Source organism: Protopterus annectens, chromosome 14.part0 (genome assembly GCF_019279795.1).
Source record: "Protopterus annectens isolate FY-2018-M chromosome 14.part0, PAN1.0, whole genome shotgun sequence".
Classification (NCBI taxonomy): Eukaryota; Metazoa; Chordata; order Ceratodontiformes; family Protopteridae; genus Protopterus; species Protopterus annectens.
The window spans coordinates 440503829-440525074 of record NC_056748.1 but is presented as its reverse complement, the minus strand read 5'-3'; positions in this window follow the sequence as shown (position 1 = coordinate 440525074).

The following is a 21246-nucleotide window of genomic DNA, read 5'->3' as shown; positions in this document are numbered from 1 at the left end:
AGGTCCATTAGCCTAGTAACCATCTATGAACCAATGAACCTACGAACACTTACATTTGCTGAGTCACAATTCATCCATTCATGACTAGAGCACATAAATGAATGACTGCATGGAGCCACTCACTTTGTCTCATGTACCCATTAGTGCGTCAATAGCAGGGGTTATCTATTTACAGTACTCATCTTGGAAGCTCCTAGTCCTACAGAAGGCTAGCTGGTCTAACACTTTAGTGAAAATGAAAGAAAATAGGTGCATTATTATCAAATGGTAATGAACTGAAGGGCATAATGTTTACAGTGTAAAGAAGCAAATGTAGCAAACTCTACTGTTACATAACACCCCCCCCCCCCCAAAATAAATAAGATCACAGAGTTGTGGAGAATTAAGGACAAATCTTCCAAGCCACAATCAGACCTTTAAAGAATTGTTTTATTTTACTAAATGCAAAGCTGATTTAGGGATGATAAGATTATAGTCATAATTATAATGATTAGATGTTAAGAATTGCCAGAATAAGTAAAGCAGTAGGCTTCATTTACCAAACCAAAGTTAGCTACTATGCTTAGCAACATTCAACATTTTTATTAGAGAAGGGGCACAAGTGATACATTGGTATGTGCTGCTTAAAACTGGATTTTGCTGGGAAACTTCAAGTTCTTCATTTGAGGCTCGTAAGAATCATTGTAACCCTGCATTTGAAAAATTGTGTAAAATGCATACAGAAAAGGCAGTTCGGATATTTATGTAATAGATTAAAATGCTGGCTGTTATTTGGTTCATGTCAGGATGCCAGATATACAATTTCTGATAAAACTGTAAGCTTATGCTATAGTTCTGGCAGTTATCAATAGCTTTGGTCCAGACTATCAGAATTCTCAACTTTGGGTCCCAACAGAAGAATCATTTAATTCTGCAAACAGTTGTGTGTAACCATGTTTAGGTCAACAACAATGCTGTCTACATTTAGAAAGCAACCTTTCACATTCTTAAGGCAATTGGAATATGTTGCTAGACTTGTTAAATGCTAAAAAGCCAGTTGCAGAAAACCAGCACAGTTTCAAGATGTTCACCTTATTAAATGCTGGTGCTTAATATTAATGTTATGAATAAAGCATGTTTTTAAATCATATTTTCAGAATATTCAATACTGAACTCATCTAATAAGTTATAGTTGTGAATTCAACAACTTCAAATGATGTTTGTCAACATCTGTAAACAAAATAATATTCCAGGAAGCAATTGTATGATGCCAGTGGTACAGATAATGCAATAGGTCCAATTATATGAAAACAGTAACAAAATATAGAAGAAATACTGAGCAGATGCTTAACAAATTAAAAGTGCATTCATAACCTTTGAAATTTATAAATAAACACTAATTATGTTTTCCTAATATGGATTGTAGGTCTCCAAGTCTTTAGCTCTACTAGTGCACTGATATTGCATCTTGCTAGGTGATTTGACAACATGGAGTGTAAAATAGCTCATAATTCAAGGGGCATCATCTATGACATATAACTGGTCCTTGAACAAAAGCTCAGAATATATACCTGAAAGCTTTTAAAGATTAAGCAACATTTTTTGGCAGTTATCCTGATTGTGGATACATTTTTCAAAAATTAGTCTTAAGGGTATGCTCCAAGGAGTCATAGCAGAACTATTGTACAATATCATGAAAGTGTGTGAGCTTGGTGTCATTTTATAATATCACCTTCTGGAATGGAATTGCATGACCTCGGCATTATAGGCTATGAAGGTTAGCACCATAAATGGAGTGATAAGAACATAAGACAAAAATGTTATTAAATAGCCATCATGTGGCCATTTGTTGAAATGCCAGTTAATGATACTGAGCTAGACTGCTTCATAGATCTTTATTATAAACATGTCTCTCAGTTTGCACTTGGTTCCCAGTGAGTGAAACTGTCACTATTATTTCATGAAGAATGTGACTGCATAGCTTCAGATAGTAAGTAACAAAGGAAGGCCAGCACAGTGAAGGTTAAGGAAACTTTAAGTGAGGCAACAGTGGGCAGTTTTCTGTTCATGGTTTAAGAAATATAAAATGATGACAGTATTTCTTTGATTTGGTGTAACACAAAGCCAGATGGACTGTCCACCTATCAATGTCCCAAATTTCGATGTGGGGAAATGGAGGCAATATACACTCCTCCCATATAGTTACATTTGGGGTGGAAGTGGGTGACACCATGGGGAGTGGAACTTTTTATTTTTATTTTTAACACATATTTAAATGGTATACATGATCTGTGCAGGATAATTTTCATTACTGTAGGAACAGGACACTCAATAACTACTTACCTACCAGTCTTTCTCAACTTGGCACTATGAAAACTATCAACAATATTATCGTTAGAATATGGAGATGTTTTTAAAAATTATTTACACATCTGTCATATCAACTTATGCTTTATACAGCTGGACAGCTTTCTTAACTCCAGGAAGCAGAAACTGGTATCTGTTACAATCCTAGATGGAAGGTGATAGCTGGACTACCATAGTATCATTCTAATTCAGGGATTTGGCCCTGACAGTTTTAGCAACCCCCAATGCATTCTACTGGGAATAATATGTCTCGGGGATTTTTGAAACCTTTTAGTATGAGATGCTGAGCAGTGTATAGGTTAACATTGCACTCAGTGGTCTCATGAGGTGAAAATTATGGTTTTATCAATGATATGGGATACCAACCACCATGGTATCATCTTCAGACTTATTTAACCAAATATTATCATGCCTAGGAAATCAGGTAATAAAATAAACAGCATGGACCCCAGAACCAACCCCTGTGCATTCCCATTCTTAAATATCTAAACTTAAAAGATGATCCTTAAATTTAATAATGGACTTCCTCCCAATCAGCCAGTTAGCCACCCATTGCAAAATATAAGAGTTAATTTTAAAATCCTGCAACGCATTTAAGATAGCTTTGTGAGGTACAGACTCAAAAGCTTTCACGTGATTTCATGTTTGGGAATATTTTATAATGCTGCTATGTAAAAATGTTATTTTGTATAGGGTTACATCTTTTCATGGTCATTAATGGCAAGTTGAGTTACTGAGATAGGATTAATCATTTATAAGAGATCAATTTCTGGCCTACCTCAGTAGCACCAAAGTCTATTGGCTTTATTGACCTGTACTATATTGTTGTGGTAATACTGTTCAGTACCATAGTTTCCAAAACTGAAATATGTCTCTTTCATTCATTTATAAATTCATGTTTACTCAATTACAAACTTAGTCTAACTCATGGATATGGAAGAACCAAAGCCCATCCTGGCATTCAGTAGGTGAAGGGAAAAGAAGCTAATCCTAGGCAGGGCACTAACTCTTTTGAAGGCACATACAGGTATTGACTCAGCCACATGTGGCACATGCATTCATAGGCAATTTAGAGGAGCACCAATTCACCAACAGGATGTCTTTGCATGGACTATGAAAGCAGACCACCCGGGGAAAACCTGCACAGACACAGGAAGAATGTGCAGAATCCATACAGAAGTACGTCAACTGAGAAGTGAACTGAAGACCCAAGGTCTGAAAGGTAGCAACATTCTTATGGCTGAAAATCTGTGGCCACTGAATTTTAAATGCACTTTACAAGTCTCTGTGAAAATGCCCTTTAAGAATTTTTGTTTTTAAATTTTCTCTATTTGTTAACCAGGTAAGCACATTGAACAAAGTATCCCTTTTTGAGCTGATCCTGGGGCACTGTCTGGTTAAGTAACTTGCTCAGAGTCACACAGCAGGCAAATGAAGGTAAAAGAAATCAGGTCATGTACCTCTGACTAGAAGAAACCACTCGTTAACAGCTCAGAGCCTTACTCCTTTGTGATGACTGCTAGGTAATATTCCGCTACTCATCTTGAGTGTGTTTTATTACATTTCAATAAACTAATTCTAACATGAAATTAATTAGTTTTAGTTTAACTACTCATGAAGCTTTAGCCTTATCTGTTTCTAAGGATCACCCATTCCATTATGTCAATGGACTGTTGGTCATGTGACTGTCCCAGCCTGTTAAACAGTAACTGACAGTAACTCGGTTCAGTTTTCTTGACATTTTGTGTCAATAACTGGAAGATGAACACAGATACAGGCAGCTACAGGTCTGAGGTACTGCCACTAATTACTTACAAATGAATATGTAATGAAAATGGCAGTTTGTAATTGTGAATATAATGAAATCAGCTTAATTTCAAAGGTGACATAAAACAGCTTGTGCTAAAGTTTGTTTATTTTTGATCATAGTAACTGTGTCTTGCAGTACTAATTTATTCCCTGCTGCAAACGTGTATGTTTTGCAGAGCAAGACTGGGTACAACACAGGCAGAGAAGGTGTCTGTGCATCCTTATTATTCAATGTGCATTCAGTTCTAGACAGAATATGTTCACTTAGAGTTTACAAATGTAACTAACAGAACAAAAAGGTGGAAAGGGACCCACATGAGGGAAGTGCTGTTTACTGCAACATCTAAGCAAGATGCCTTTTACTGCCACACTATTTCAGTTGCATTTCGCTTCTCTGTCGTGTACTACAGGCACATTTAACATTATGGTTGTAAGCAACAAGGGTGAGTTGCTCCCTAAATGCAAATAAGTGCAGCTGCTTCAGTTAGAATGACATCATAATTATTTAATACAGGCCAGAACTATTACTTCAGTTTTGGGTTGCTTTCATAAATCCAAAGCTTCATAGTTTCAAAGGTGTAGACGACCACTAGCCCTCTTATAAGTTTAGTTGTGCAACCCAAATGTGACTCACAAACTTGATTTCTATAGGGGATGATTTACTAACTGCCGTTGTCCACCAGAGACAGAAGTGCCTGACCAATTGTTTATCAAAACAATGTCCAGGGAGGCCTTATACATCAGGCAAAGATCACCTCTCAGAAGTCTGTATGATAGCGAGTAAAGAAACAGGGCTTTGTGGTACTTCCTGTATTCATTTTGTAAGGAAACTTTGTGGATGTTTCAGTTGGTGCATGTGTCTGGTTAGGTACATACCAAAGGGGCATTATACTCTATGATGGGTACAGTGGCATGCTGACCTCACTGAACCTAGATGTCATGCCCTTATTAATAAGTTGAGCAACATAGCTGTGAACAAAGTTTACCATATGAAGCTGTTCAGAAAAAGTGCATACACAGTTACAAAAATTGGTAACATCATTAAAATGTTTAACTGACATAAACTAAAAACTCATATACATGCTGTAATTAGAGAAGTAGAGTAATTAGAAGTCACTAATTGTGGTTAAAAGCGGTTACCTGATCATGTGGATAACACTCCCTTGAAAATGAAAACAAGGCACCTTCATGGCATCAGCATGCCTAACTTGCTCTCTACAAATCAGTGGAGCTCGTAAGGAGAATCTACAAAATCATAAAGCTCCTAAACTGAGAACCATATGATGAAGCATTATAAAAACTAAAGGAAATATGGAGAACACGCTGCTCTAAGATGTGGTAGCAATTACACTGAACATTAAAAAAACTTTTGAACACTTTAATGATTTATCTTTTTTCATAAAACAATTAAATAAAATGTTTCTGATGATTCAAAGACTTTACAGTTTGTTTAAATATGTTGGGGGTATGTTTCTTCTGAGTGTTTAAGACAGCCTTTATGGAAATCCACTTTAAAGCCTACAATTTCTAATAATAGTAGAGGCCACACTGTTCCTTATAGGTTCATAGGTTAGTACTAAGCTAACTTCCCTTGCGAGCCATTGTAAGCCTAACCAATTACCCCTTGTGAGACTTAAACCCTGCACTTTGTGTTTGGAAGGCAAATACCTTAACCATTAGGCCACCCTGCCAACCCTTTGCTCCTGCAGTCCAAACAGAGAAGATTTATTGTGGTATAGTCATACCTTCCTCTTCCTATTCAGCTCTATAATGGCATGTTCTAATTCTTGCTTTCTGCTGTTGCTCCACAGAATTGTGCCTAAAATATATATTATATGTATTATGTGTATATAGCAATTCGGTCAATAGTTGATATATGCATACGCATACAGTAACTCTGTCAATTTCTATTAACACCTTTGGTAGTACATAACCTATATAATTTGCTTTGTTAAAACTGATTAATGCCTTTAACTATGTACATGTTTTAGTAGTGGAGCTTTTCTCCCTGGTCTTCCACTGAAAATGGGTTCCTGACCCAGTGGACTTTCCCGGTCAACAAATGTCAATAAATAAATAAATAAACATTATATGACTGTGGCAGCTGAATGTGACTTTGCCCTCAGAACTAGTCATAGGTTAGTAGTATTCTTGACTGTCAGTAACTCTAAGCATTCATAGGCCTGGTAATTCTGTTAAAGTGTACAACTTACCGAAAAGGTCTAACCTTGTAGATGTATTTCAGAATATTCAATACTGCTTCCACATTAAATCTATTTATTGTCATTTCCCTTCTCTTCACTTTTTATCTGGGCAAGAGAAGTCATTTTTCTAATCTGGGCCAAAATGTCAAGAGTAAAATACGACAAGAATATGGATAAACTAAGCCTGCATCTGTGGCTTGTGGGATAGGGCCTTCACTATGGCTCGGGGAATCCAGGTTTGATTAGCATCTCATATTGTTGATGGTGTGGAAAGGAGGAAGAGTGTGGTATCTTGGGAAGAAGAACTGTGCAGGGTGGAGATCTTGCTGAGCCCTGGCAGATGCCAGAGCTCAAAGCCAGAGTAATTGCTAGACTGGGGCATGATGGTGGGCTAAGATTTTAACCACTGTAAGGACCTGGGGTTGGCATATCCTCCATTGCCCATCCAGCATAACAGTATGATATTAGCATGTTGAGAGGGATGATTGGGTTAGGGATTTCGGACAGACACTGCATTTATGAAGACTACTAGAGCCATGTCTAACTATGGGATCCCTTAAACCCCTAAATGAACACTGTAAGGCTAACTCTCTGAGAAATCAGGGGATCTAGCCAATGCTAGAATTAAACTGGAGGTAGCCAGGCATGACCTGTTAGAGGATTTGGGGATTGTACAAACACAAGTAAGCAGGCACAACAGCTGGAAGGCTAAGCAGGACTGAGAGAATATGGACAATTAAGCATAGCCAATCAACCAGCATCTTTGGGAAGCAGGAGGAAGCCCATGCACACACAGAAGGAAAATGCAAAGCTCCTTATATCTGGAAGGAAGAGATCAATTTTTGTATAACCTGTGCTGTGATGCCTTCCAGTGGTCTCCTATGAGGTTGACTGCCATCATCAACTTGGGTCTAATGTGACAGCATTTGCATCACAGCTGCTTAATGTTAACTTAATCACCCTGTATGGTTCTTTCCTTTTTCTTATATATTATTCCTGCCCAATGATTTGCTTACACTGTTTTCTTAATAGCAAAATATGAAGTATTAGAACAGTAACCTACAGCACAGCCTTAAAACATCTGGCAAATGTTTCCTTTTCTCAAACCATAATATATGCATGCTGAGTTCCTCATAGTCATATACTGAAAGCAAAATGCATTGCTGTGTTTTAATATCACCCTTACTTTGACTGAATGCTGGAAGATGAGATGCATACAGCTTAGCTCAAAGTAATGATTTTTGTGGGATTCAATGCATTATATCAGGGAATGTTTACAATGAAAAAAGGCATCTGTGTGGAAAAAATACTAAATATTCAGTACAGTTCACAGGTAGCTCCTAAATCCGTCATTTTGTCTTTGCTATGTGTTGGAATAAGAGTGCTCGCTTATTACTGAAATAAGTGATGGCTTATTACTGAAAGAATGATTATACAGCACCTTAACAGGATTACTTTACTGTAATAAAACAATGCAAAATACAAGGGAATATGTGAAGAAGGAAGTATCATGATGTATCTATGCTGCAGATGGAGTAAACCATGTTGCCAAAGGAAATAAGCCACTGCCCATAATCCTTGAAATGTAACTGAGTCATTATCAGAAGCACAAATGCACAGGCTGCATTACATCTGAAGGTGGGTAGGCATCAGTTATTTGCCTCACTAGAGCAAAAAACATTGCTGTCATAGAGTTAGATGCAGAGTTTTTCCTTCACTTAACAGCATATTTTCTCTGTTCTTTTCCTTATTTGTTTGAGAATAGCTGCAGTGGTTTTATATATTCCTAGATTGATCATCCTATCATCTGTTTGAAGCAAATATCTTGCAAATTCAAAACACATGGTGTCCTTCTAAAACATACGCCTGCTGCTGAATGTAACTGTTACTACTCACCCTGTAGCCTTCAACAAATGTACCGTTGCTGCACCCCAGCTCATCGACATTCGGCCTCTTCCAGCCAATCAACAAGCTGCTCTGCCCAACTGCTTTGATGATACACAAATGCAAAGCTGGAGCAGGTGGCTCTGAAAAAAAGGAATTGGTTCACATCAGCAGTTTGAATGCAGCTGAATTATAACCTAAGTGATGCTATGTTAATGGCTTTGGCTAAATTAGCTAATGCACACTGCATGCTGACTTGTATGTTAGCATTTACTTCCAACAGCTCATTGATTCGCAGCCTAAAATTGTACACCTTAAAAGGAGAAGTTACTTACAAGATTAATGCTTCTGAACATAAATTAATCTGCATAGATCAGATTTAACACAGCAAATAAATTAACTATATAGAAGCAAAATAATCATCCACCCATGGACAAGACCAAACAAATACGTTTCTATTTTAACACATTATTATGGAGGAGAAACAGATATGAGATTCATCATATATCCCACCTTACAGCTAGACCACCTTTGTAAATATAACTCAATACTTTGAACATGTGATTTTGTCTTTTTTAAGTGTACTGTCTAAGAAGGTCTACTTAGTAAGGAAGTTTTGATTTAACTTCCTTACATTCCTTCTCTCACCTGTTTGGGTGCTATTTAGCACCTTTCACTTTTCTGTTTTCTGCAGTTATAATCTCACTGCCCTTTCCCTTCTTTAATGCCATCCTAGGCTAACATTTCTTTCTGCCCCTTTACATCACTTCATATCCAAACTTGAAATGACCTTCCTCTCTGAAGCACTCAGCCATCTCACTATGTACTTCATCCTTCCTCTTGCCTGAACACTGGGAGTGTAATTCTGCTTAAGTCTATATTCTGGCTAATGTTCTGCATCGGTATCTTTCATTCTTCCTACATTGTCTTCTCTCTGTCCCCACTCATTCTTTTTCACTCACATTCACAGAACATCTCCATGATAAAGAATGGCAATAGTTTATTTTAAAAGCAATCAAAGTCCTCTATTAGGTTTACTGTTGAATATTCAATGCTGCCAAGGTCGAGTTGAGCTGTGCGAACCCTGTATTTCGAATGTCGGAATGTCAAATACCGACATTACTGTCTGAATCCCCCCCCCCCTTCTGGAGCCATGTTAACACTCGATCCTGGGACCAAACAGGTAGGGAGTTATACCATCTGAAATAGCTCTTGAGCTTGCCAGTATTCATCATTCTGACATTCATGAAAAGGATTTGATGAATACTCGATTCACCCTTGGCAGCATCGAGCATTCAATAGTAAACCAATCTATTAATGTAAAAAGAAATCAGGCAACATGATACTGAAGTTGTGAGAACATACTTCTCACCTGCAGAATTTAAAAATAGGAACAAAGGTCCTTAAAAAGTAGGTACATGCAGCCAAATATCTGAATGTCTAATTAGCATAAAATCTAAATATCAAATAACAGGGTTCCTATTACAAGACCAAAGATGCATTATTTCAAATGCGTTTTGGTTAAACATAAAAGACCAAAACGGCAAAATATCGAAGTGGCTTTTAAGCAAATTCTTTTCACTGGGAAAGAATTCACTTGGCCTCTTCATTACTTTGCCGTTTTTGGCACTGTAGTGCGGTCTCAGAGTTGGTATATTTAAGTAGGGGGGTGTGGGGGGTCTCCCACTTAATGTAATGTTTTTAAAGTGTTTTCTTTTCTTTTTTTTTTTTTTTTTTTTTGTTGGAACAGCGATTTTTTTTTTCCCTTGGAAAATAAATCGCTGTTCTGACAGTTAGACATTGTAAGCTTTCGCTTACATAGGGTTGATTAATCACCGTTCACTTTTTTAAGTGTTCGGTGATGTAATATAGACCCAAATAACACACTAACTCTACCCACTTCTAGTAGGAATGTGGAATACTACTCACAAACACATGATTAAAAAAAAGAGTGACAAAAATTATGGAAAAATATAAGCAGATTATCAAAACAACAGTGTCAAATCTGTAGACTTCAATTAACTGTATTGCAAAATTCCTCCATAGGTCATTTATTTTTGCTTCTGAAAAAAGGGAGAAGTTGGATGCATGCCCTTTTTATTTAGATTATTAGTGTCAATAGTATTTTCATAATTTAATGGGGTTTTCTGTGTACTGGTGAGCTTCACAAAACACATGTGCTCACCGGGATATAGAACATTTTATGAAGGGAGAAGTCAAACCTGAAAACAGGCACATACTTCCAAAAATAGGTTCATCGTGTATACAGGATAAAGCAGGCCTGAACATATGAATGTTCCTTCAAAACTGGGACAGTTGAAAGGTCTGTGAGAGTGTTGCTTCATAAATACAGTGTAAGGAATTATTTTATAACCTCTGAACACTATTTGGTGCTTACATTTCCCCATGCCTGTGTAGGATAGAGACACACAAACACACACACACACACACACACACACACACACACACACACACACACACACACACACAAGCACACACATATATACTGTATGAGCATTATACACATAATCAAACACTCAAAATTTCTAAAGTAAAAATATTTATCTAAAAAGATCAAAACTTAAACTATCTTAAAACACACATAAAAACTGAAACCTATTTTATATATATATATATATATATATATATATATATATATATATATATATATATATATATATAGTTTCACTTTATAATCTCGAAATACTAAAATATCGAATTTTAGTATTTCGAGACTATAAAGTCGAAAGTGCAGTTACGTGAAACTGCATAATATCAAATGCGGAAATTTCAAATCTGCCATTGTTGTCGCGTTCGTGACATGCGGTGCGGTTTGTGGATTTAGCTGGGGATTCAGGTAAGTGGTGTCCTCGTAAGGGTATTGGGTAGGGATTTTAGTGTGTGTGAGTGTGTGAAGTGGTGAATTTTATGTGTTTGCGTGTTTAGTGTGACCTCGGAGTTAGTATATAAGTAGCGGGGGGCATGGGGGGTGCAGGGGAGCTTGGCCCCCTGCTTATATGTAGGGTAGGTGTGTTTGTTTGTTATGTTGTGTTTGTGTGTGTTGTTTTCTTTGTTGTAGTGTCATTACATAGGTGTATGTTTGCTTGTTTGTGTGGTGGTGTGTTTATGTCAATGATAGCAATTTTGAATTTTGCGGTTTTGGGTGGCGGTTTTTTGGGCTTTCGGCTTTATAGTCTCAAGATACTAAGATTCGGTATTTTAGTATTTCAAGATTATAAAGTGAATCCATATATATATATATATATATATATATATATATATATATATATATATATATATATATATACATATATATAAAACTCTGAGATTGCACGACAGCAAAAAAGGACAAATTCCTAATTCCCCCTGTACCCGAGTCTTGCATTAAGTAATGCTGGCACACTCCTATAATCTGACTATTTGGTTGCTTGTGTCAGCATAAAACCATTCAATATTTTGAATGTTTGCCTTACTAAATATATATATATATATATATATATATATATATATATATATATATATATTTGCTTAAAAGTATTGAAATTCAATGTGTACCTAAGGGACTTGCACTGTGGCGGTATCCTAATGGCATCTTCGATAAGCCTGAAATGGTCCGTGAATTACACACTGTATTTGATAAAGCTGGGTGGGATATCATGTGGATCATGGTTAAATATAACAATTTCCAACTAGATAAGTTATGCCAACAAACAGATGCTTTAAACAAAACCATTTGCAATGCTGTTCACTTTAGTCATTATGAAATTAATTATTCTAACCTTTTCAACAATGTGGATAAGCAGTTCAATCTTATATTGCAGAGAAAGATTGACAAGTTTAGAAGTGACACTGCTGAGTATGTGGAGGTAAAGCATACCCTAAACCTCCTGGTTTCCAAGGAAATGGCCCTTATTTCAGCAATCACATGAATTTAGAGGAGAAGTTATGCCTCTACCACCAGAAGGTTCGAATAGAGCACAGAATGTTGAGCTTGCCCCTTTAGTAATGGAAGCAGTCAGGAGATTCAAGAGAATCAGGAGCAAAAAACAATGAGCAAACTCTTGGAGATACAGCAAATCCAACAAGACTTATGTGAAGCGAGGGGTAAAACCCAAAATGAACTGCTGGAACAATTGCAAACAGAAATAACGGATAGTGACTCTCTTTTAGATGAGACTGCTGCACTGACTTTCAGTTTAGTTGTAAATGATAGCGGTGACTTTAACATTTTTAACTACTCCTCCAAACAGGTCACCACTTTACATGCAAACATTTTGGCTAAAGGGCTTTCATTTGTGCTTGCGAGGAGAGCGAACTTCAACAAAAACTAGCACTGATTTAAAATTGTTTGCATGGAAATTAAATCTGGCACTTTGGTTCAGTAATAATGGAATGTTTGCTAATAGCAATTGCTTGTGTAGGCTTAGTGTGTTTAATTCCCCCCCCCTTTACAACAAACAGTGCAGGTTTTTGAATAGTTTTGTGAACTTGATATTCGGTATCTCCTAAGTGCACAATGTGAGTTAAGTTCTGTAATTTAAATAAAAGTGATAGAAAGTTACTGCATGACATTATCCAGGATTCTAGTATATGTCTTATGAAGCTTGATAAAAGGGGGACGGTTTGTTGTCATAGACCAGTTGGATTATCTAAACTTTATGAATACCCTTTTACTTGATGAGACTTATGAAGAAGTTTCTATAAATGAAATTCACATAGCTTATTCCAGGATTGATAATTTACTACATGACATGTTATTCCAGGAACAAATTACTAAAAGTGATTTTGACTTTATGTATAACATTAAGCCTGTCACAGCCAGTATATCTGGGATTCCCAAAATACACACTGACATGGCCCAACCTCCTTTTCACCCTATTGTGGATGCCTCATGTTCTAAGACCTACTTTATAGCCAAATTTTTGGATAGTAATTTGAAGGAAGGTATGAGTAATACTGCACAGGTCTGGAAAGATTCATGGCATTTTTTGAGGTTTTTGAATGGTATTAAATTTTCTCCAGACATCAGTTTCATAACTATTGATATACATGGGTCTATATTATGAGAACGAAAGACATAAACAGCGAACGCATGTTGAGCGACACCAAATGAGTGAAAACTGGAAATATCGAATCCAGACAAAAACAAAACTACAAAACCAAATGTCTAACTAACTGTTTTATGCAGGGGGGCAAGCCCCCCTGCACCCCCCACACTCCCCCTAATTAAATATTCCAATTCCGAAATCACACTACATTAAAGTGAAGAGAAGAATTTCCCTATGGTGATTTCTGTTTACACATGCAACATTTTCCATTTTCAACCATTTGGTGTCGCCCAAATGGTGTTCACAGTTTTCGTGTTTCGATCGGATAATATAGACCCGATATACATAGCTTGTTTACAGTCATTCCGCATGAACTGATGGTAGATGCTATGGTTATGTTGATGGAAAAAGTACTAAAAATAACTTTATATATTTTGAAGGTCAGTTTTACAGGCAAACCACTGGTGTGGCCATGGGTGCTGCATGCACCCCCTTGTTTGCCAATTTTGTTATGGCTGAATGGGAAGATCAATATTTGCTCACCAGTAACTACAAAGAGTGCTAGATTCTCTATACCAGATTTTTGGACAACATTTTTATTTTATGGAATGACACTAATGAAAGGCTCGAGGAATTTCTTAACTACATTAACATCACCACACAATTTTTCTCTTTCTCCTTACATTTTGATAGATACAGAATTACTTATCCTGATGGGGAGATTAGTAAAGATGCTATTGATTAGAAGTTTATTTCCAATAGATATCGTAAGCCAACATTTTCAAAGTCATACCTTCATCTTTCTAGTTGGCACCCAAAACATCAGAAAAAAATCAATAGTGAAAGGCCAGTTAGTTAGATTTTTTAAATGATATACAATGGGAAGTGGTGAACAAAAAAGAAATATGTTTTCACCTACCCATTTTGAATAATACTGGTAATATAGATACGGGGACAATAAAACACTCTACAGGGACTGAGGACATGAACAAGAGACTTTTCATTTCTACTTTTACCCTGGACAGCCATGCTATAACAAAATGCATTAACAAAAATTGGAATATATTTTATATAGATCCTATCATATTATATAAAATAGGGGAGAAACCACAATTTGCTTAGAGAAGAGATAAAACGTTTAAAAACTATTTGGAAATAGTAAAACAGGTAGGGGCTCATCATAAAAAATATGGTATGAAAAATGTGGTTTTTGCCCCCATTGCCCCAAGATTATATTTGGCAATGTTTTACAGTTAGAGGGGTGACTTATCAAATCAGAGGGCATTTTAATTGTAGTTCTACAAATGTAGTATACTTAGCCCAGTGTTTACAATGCCCCATTTTTTATGTGAGAAAAACCTCTAGGAAGTTAAGAGACTGCATATATGAGCATTATTTAGATATCAGAAAAAACAAACTTATGAATGCTCTTCACAAACATGTCATGGTTTGGGATGCACACAGCGTTGGTTTCTTAATTATTGAACAAATCAGGAAGGACATTCAGGGTAGGATATTGGAGGAACATTTGGACACCTGTGAACTGAGGTGGCAAATTGAGTTAAATGCCATAAGCCACCCTGGTTTAAATGAAACTATTTTAATTAATTCAATTTTAAAACTGAAGCGCTTTGACAATATGTGATTTTATTTGTTCTTTTTTTTTTCATATGACTTTTATATCATGTGACCTTTGGTGGGTTATTTAAACGGTGTTTTAATGAATGATTTTAATTCTGATGAAGTTTTGAAAACAGTAAGAATGAAACCACTTAACTTTGGAATAAAGCTTTGGTACATTACAGTTGGCTTCAAGTTGTTCTTCTGTGCATTCCAAAGGTGGTGTGTTATTCAAGTTACATACTCTGTTAATAAATAGATAATCTACAGAAGTGTAAAGGAATTCCATTTCAAGGTGCTGCAGACTTTGGAAATGCTCAAAGCCTTCATTAAAAGTCTGTGTTTTGGGGGCTACAGAGTAGAATGAAGAGAAAAAGATGTGGTGCTAACTAAAGAAAATAGTAGCAAATGGTGTGCCAAAGCAAGACAAAAAATATTGACTGGAGTTGATTATGGTACGTTGCTTCTTAAATGTTGCACTTTTTATAGCAGACTGTTCTGATACATATGTTGTAGAAATGTATAAGAAGATCTTGACCAAGTTTTTTAAAAATGATAGAAAATTTGAAATTCCAGGAGTAACTGTATATAATGTATAAAAAATCTTTTTGAGGCTATACATGGGAGACTGTTCAAGCTTAGTCAAAACTGAACCATGCGATTTTGTGCTTGCAATATTTTATCTCATTTTCTTTATATCTTTTAATCACTGCCATTTTAAAAAATGATTCGCCCATGGCATGGCTTAGGGTTGTGGAGGAATCCAAAGAATCTAGAAAAGTCCAAGAAAGAGACAGTAAAGACATGCAAGCTTTAAAAAGAATGATACACATCTGTGACCTCAATCACAGAACCAAGCACTGTGAGATGACAATGTGACCTACTGCACTACTGGGTCAATAGCCTGATGCTTTCATACACAATCTGCCCAGACAAAGACAGACATTTATTTTGTAACACGACGATATCTGACTGTGATGGAAAGTGCAAGAAATTATTCATATGCACTGCAAAAGCTCTATGCACATACATGTATAAAACATAACAATGATCATTTTACTGGTTTGCAAATATAATGTATTTTGAGATTATTCTCCTGCCAATCCAGTTTAGTGGTTGTTTAAATTTGATAAACAATTGCATTAAGTCATTCTTATGAGCAGACTGCCTCCAACCCATAAATTACAATTACATTACTGAAAATTTATATACACTTCAGATGTCTGTGATTTAAAATAAAATGGCTATAGCAAACAATCCCAATTTGCCTCACACAAATATACAAAGCCAGATTACTGATTGATTAATTTAACTGTGACAGCAGGGTCAGCTTCATCCCTTAAAAACCTCATCCAAAGCACATACTGGCACTTTGTTGAATGTTCAAACCTCAGATGTCAGATTACTGAAAAAATACAGCCATAGAAATGTATTTAAAATAAATGCACACATGTTTGCAAATCTTTTAAAGCCAGATTAATGCAAACAATAGCAAGCTCAGCCATATTTAACCTCATGCAGCCACTGGATTGAGCAACTGTACCACCCCCCTTTGACTGTGTACACCTCAGCTGTCCAATTGCAATTAAAATATATAATGGACACAATAAAAATGTTTAACACACAAACTCTAATACACTGCAGACAGCCACAGTAAAGTATTCCACTTTTTTCCAGTTTGTCTCACACAAATATACATTAGCCATGCAAGCAACAGAATAATGACTGTTTAACTTAACCAAACAACAGCAGGCCAGGGCCAATCATATTCATCCACAGACAGATCCTTTATCCAGAAATTATTGGAAAATAGTGGCCATAGCAATTTATTTCATCTCTTTTTCACACATGCAGTAGCCAACCACAGTATAAATTAATCCACTTTGTCTAACACAAATGTAAACTAGTTCCGCAAATACTACAGCTCATAATATATGGTTGCCTGTTAAGTAATGAACAAAAACATTCTTGCTAAGAATCAGTCTATTCTCTAAAAGCCTCACCCCCAAAACAGCATTCTTTTGTACACCTTCAATATGCTGATGGCTACAGACCCTTAATGCAATTTGTAATGTCACTGCAGCCATTATCCTGTTCAAAGTTTCCAGGCCCTATGTTTAGTTCTACCCACTACAATCTGGAAAATGAATCACAGAGCCTTTGAGAAGGAGAGAGAGGTTAAAAGTTTGTTCCTTCTTCTCTCTGCTGCAGTTTCCATCTCCTACTTATAAGCTCGGTTTTATAACATCTGCAAATGCTTTTTGACCAGTTTTCCTGTTCCAGCACATGAAATTGAAAAAATATATAATTCAAGCAAAATGTAGTTTGTTTATAGAAATAATAACATCCACATGCAATTACTGTAATTTCTCAACCTTAATGACAACCAGACCCCAATGCAAAGACAATTGATGGTGTTCTGTCTGACAGCGTCATTCAGTGAAAAATTAAAAACTATCCTTTAAAATTCTAAGTGAAGTTATTTAATGGAAAGAGTAGTAATAATTCTAAAACACATCTGATCTATCAACTGCAGTTTGCCCCTCACCTATTCAATTACTTTATAAGAGCACTACAAGAGCACTACAAATGCTTTATTGCAAAGCATCAGTGATTTCCAGTGACACTGAAGCTGCACAGTCTACCTCATTCAGGTCCCTAAAATGATGTAGTCAGGCATCATTTTTCCTGTAAATAGAAATGTATTTATAGTTGTTCATCTCATCCAAATCCCAACCAAACAGCTTCAGTATGAGCACATCAGTCCACACACCTCTATCTAGTACTGAATTAGATCAAAAATAAAAATTGCTAACATTTGTACAAATGATCATAAGATCAATGCTGCAGTCCATATGTCTGAAAATATAGGAATGAGATAAATAAAGCTGTGTAAAGAAAGAAACAATGAAGAACCTAACACAGAAAGACTGAAAGATGTCAAAACCATATGCAGTACATTAAACAGATAACTATCTACTGTATTGGTCTTTCTAAATTCTTCTATGAAATTCAGCTTTATGGGAATAGAACTGTAACTGTGAAAGACATTCCACCAGATTTACTAGTCTTGCACGGAAGCGGACGCTTAGGAGGAGGATGGCAGCGTGCCATGCATAGTAATGAAGGTGCACTGCCTGAGTCCCCTGGCTTACACGGAGCATGTACGAGTGCTGGAGGTGTGTCTGAGAGCAGAGCCTACAGAATAAACATGCCCCTGCAATGTTGAACAGCAGAAAGTGGAAATAAATGAGCGATACCACTCATAGGTGTCCACATATCCCCATCAACAGTCCCCCATGTGTACAACAGCAACAGGACATAAAAATCAAAAGAAGAAACCCCCATATCTGTGTCTAAAGCACTGAGTACAGCTAACCATAGGTGCACAGGTGTGCCCATTGCTTAGCCACAGTGAAGGCAGCCTAAAAGACTAAAGAGGATAACAAGGATGATATATGCAAATGAAGCATGTCAGCAATAGTGTAGTGGGCAGAGCATTCACGTAACGAGCAGGCATTCGCAGTTTGAGTCCCAGTGCAGCACAGTCTATTTTACATGGCAAAGCATGGTATAAGCAATATTTGTAATGCAAAACCCACTAAATAACATACATTTTTATGAACAGGAGTACTGCAGGAAATGCACATGTGAAGAGTTAGCATCATAATGAATAAGGCAGCTGTAAGCAGGCATAAGCACAGATAAGCAGTAGTAAGCACGTGTAAGCACTAGTAAGCGTGTGCAAGTGCGTTTGCACAGGGTTAAGCACTGCCGACACAGATTAAGCAAAGGAGAAGCAAACTGGGTATAAGACAGTGTGATCAGAAGTTAGTAGTGCTTACCTCTGAGCAAACCTGCTTACAACCACTTTAAAGTGACTTAAGCACACTGTATCCAATGGCTGGTGTCCTACCCAGCAACAAAACAAACAGCTCCTGCAAGCCGGAACCCAGGACCATGCACATCATACACAAAATGATTTACCACTAAGCCATGCCAGATGTGCATAAATCGTATGTTGTCAGAAACATAACCCCAGCCCAATCATGCAACGGTACAGAGAATGTATACCTACAGCTAGACGGACATGTGTGTTTGCAAATATACTACTATCTAAATGGATACAACATATCTATAGATGTAGTCACACACACACACACACACACACATATATATATATATATATATATATATATATATATATATATATATATATCTATATGAGAAATATCCAGAGATATATACATATATATACAAATATATGAACTGATATACATGCAAATGCCGACAACTACACATATATATGTTAACATTTATATGTCGACATATACACAGCAAGTTACATATATGTACGCAGATATATGTCTCCGTAGGTATATATGGACATAGTTAGAAATATGTAAGCAAATATATATACCCACAGAGGAATATATATGACCATACATCTGTAGATAGCACTGGTAGATTAACAGACACATATATGTCCACATGCACCATGAATGGGCTTGAGAGGCCTCAAACAATATACGTCAGTTGCGAATTGCCATACCCCTTGCCCAGCCAAACACATCCACCCTGCAATACACTACCAAGCTCATTGTATTGTATGTGTGTCATTGAAATAGAGATTTAAATTAGCCCTCTATGTTTCACATGTTGACATCACATCCCCCTCTCCCCTACCCACTAGGTGGGCCGAGCAGTACAGGCCCATCCAAGCAAGGCCATCCCCAACACATACATTCATTACCCACTGTTCCACTTCCCCCCACCCACTGCACACATGCAGCCACCATCCCTACTCTGGTTACCGGCCCGTAGCTACCACACCACCACACATTGCCCTCCCTCCAATCCCCCTCCTCCCGCAGGACCCATCCAACGTATGTTGTCCCGACCCAAGTATCCTAGGTCTGGCACACACTGTAGTTCATGCACATAACCATGAGTACCTTTGTAACTCTGGGTGTAGGCAAAAGTTGAATACCCAATGATTGGGTTGTCCTGCATGGGACGAATGTTACACTAGTACTAACAATAGATTTCACGTGTGAGTTAGATTACACTAACAGATTTAGTTGTAGGTATCGCAAAGCATACATAGCACACAAAGTCACCTGTAATGCACACAAAACACAGTATCTAGCAATACCAGTCTACATTACAGGATATGTAGCTAAATATGTAGAGGTATGTGTGTGTGTGTGTGTGTGTGTGTGTGTGTGTGTGTGTATACCCATAACTAAATATATATATATATATATATATATATATATATATATATATATATATATAAATATATCTATCTATATATATACATATATATATATATATATATATATATATATATATATATATATATATATACCTCTCCTCTCCATAGTACAAATGTATGCATACATAGACAGACATATATATAAATACCCACATATAGATATATACATATGCAGACACCCATACATCCGCACATTGTGAGATATATATATACAGCAATATATGTATATATATATATATATATATATATATATATATATATATATATATATATATATATATATATATATATATATATATATATGTGTGTGTGTGTGTGTGTGTGTGTATATACACAGATATATAGCTATAATATGATACAGCACTTAGGAATGACATATGTTCACAGGCCGTGCCAATGGGGGTGAGGGGCCCAGTCAACAAATGTGTAACACGTAGCATCTGCCCCCCCCCTCCAGCAAGACAGGGGGAACATACAAACAAACACACAAACAATGTAAACAATCCACTGCTCCCCAAACCACAGGCATGAAACAACCAGTGGGGGGAACACTGTGGACCCACCAAGTCTAATCTTGCAACAGAGACCGCAGCGTCTCTTGTGGGACAACCCAAAAAGTTGATGATGATCGGAGTCAGTCCCTGTAATGATTTATCTATGCAGGCCATGTACATACACGGACTACAAGGTTGGGCAAGCCTGATGATCCATGGGTCGAAACAACGTACGACATGGGCCCAAGACGTGGAGAGTGGGCAGTGTGTAGTGGTGTGGTTAGACCCAACCTGCACCCACAGTAAGGATGAGTGCTGTAGAGGAGGGGTGGGTGGGGGAACTATGGGTATGCAATTATGGGCCTAGGCGTGCAGGTGTTGGCTGGTGCAGTTTTATTTGGACCGCCAAGGGGATGTAAGCATACCTCTCAACCTGGAAACATAAAAAATCTGGACAAAGGCACATGAAAAATAGGTACAAATCTGTACGCTGATTAACATAAAATCTGCATACATAATTATGTAACCCTGCCCACTCAGATGGAATTGTGGGATATGCAAAC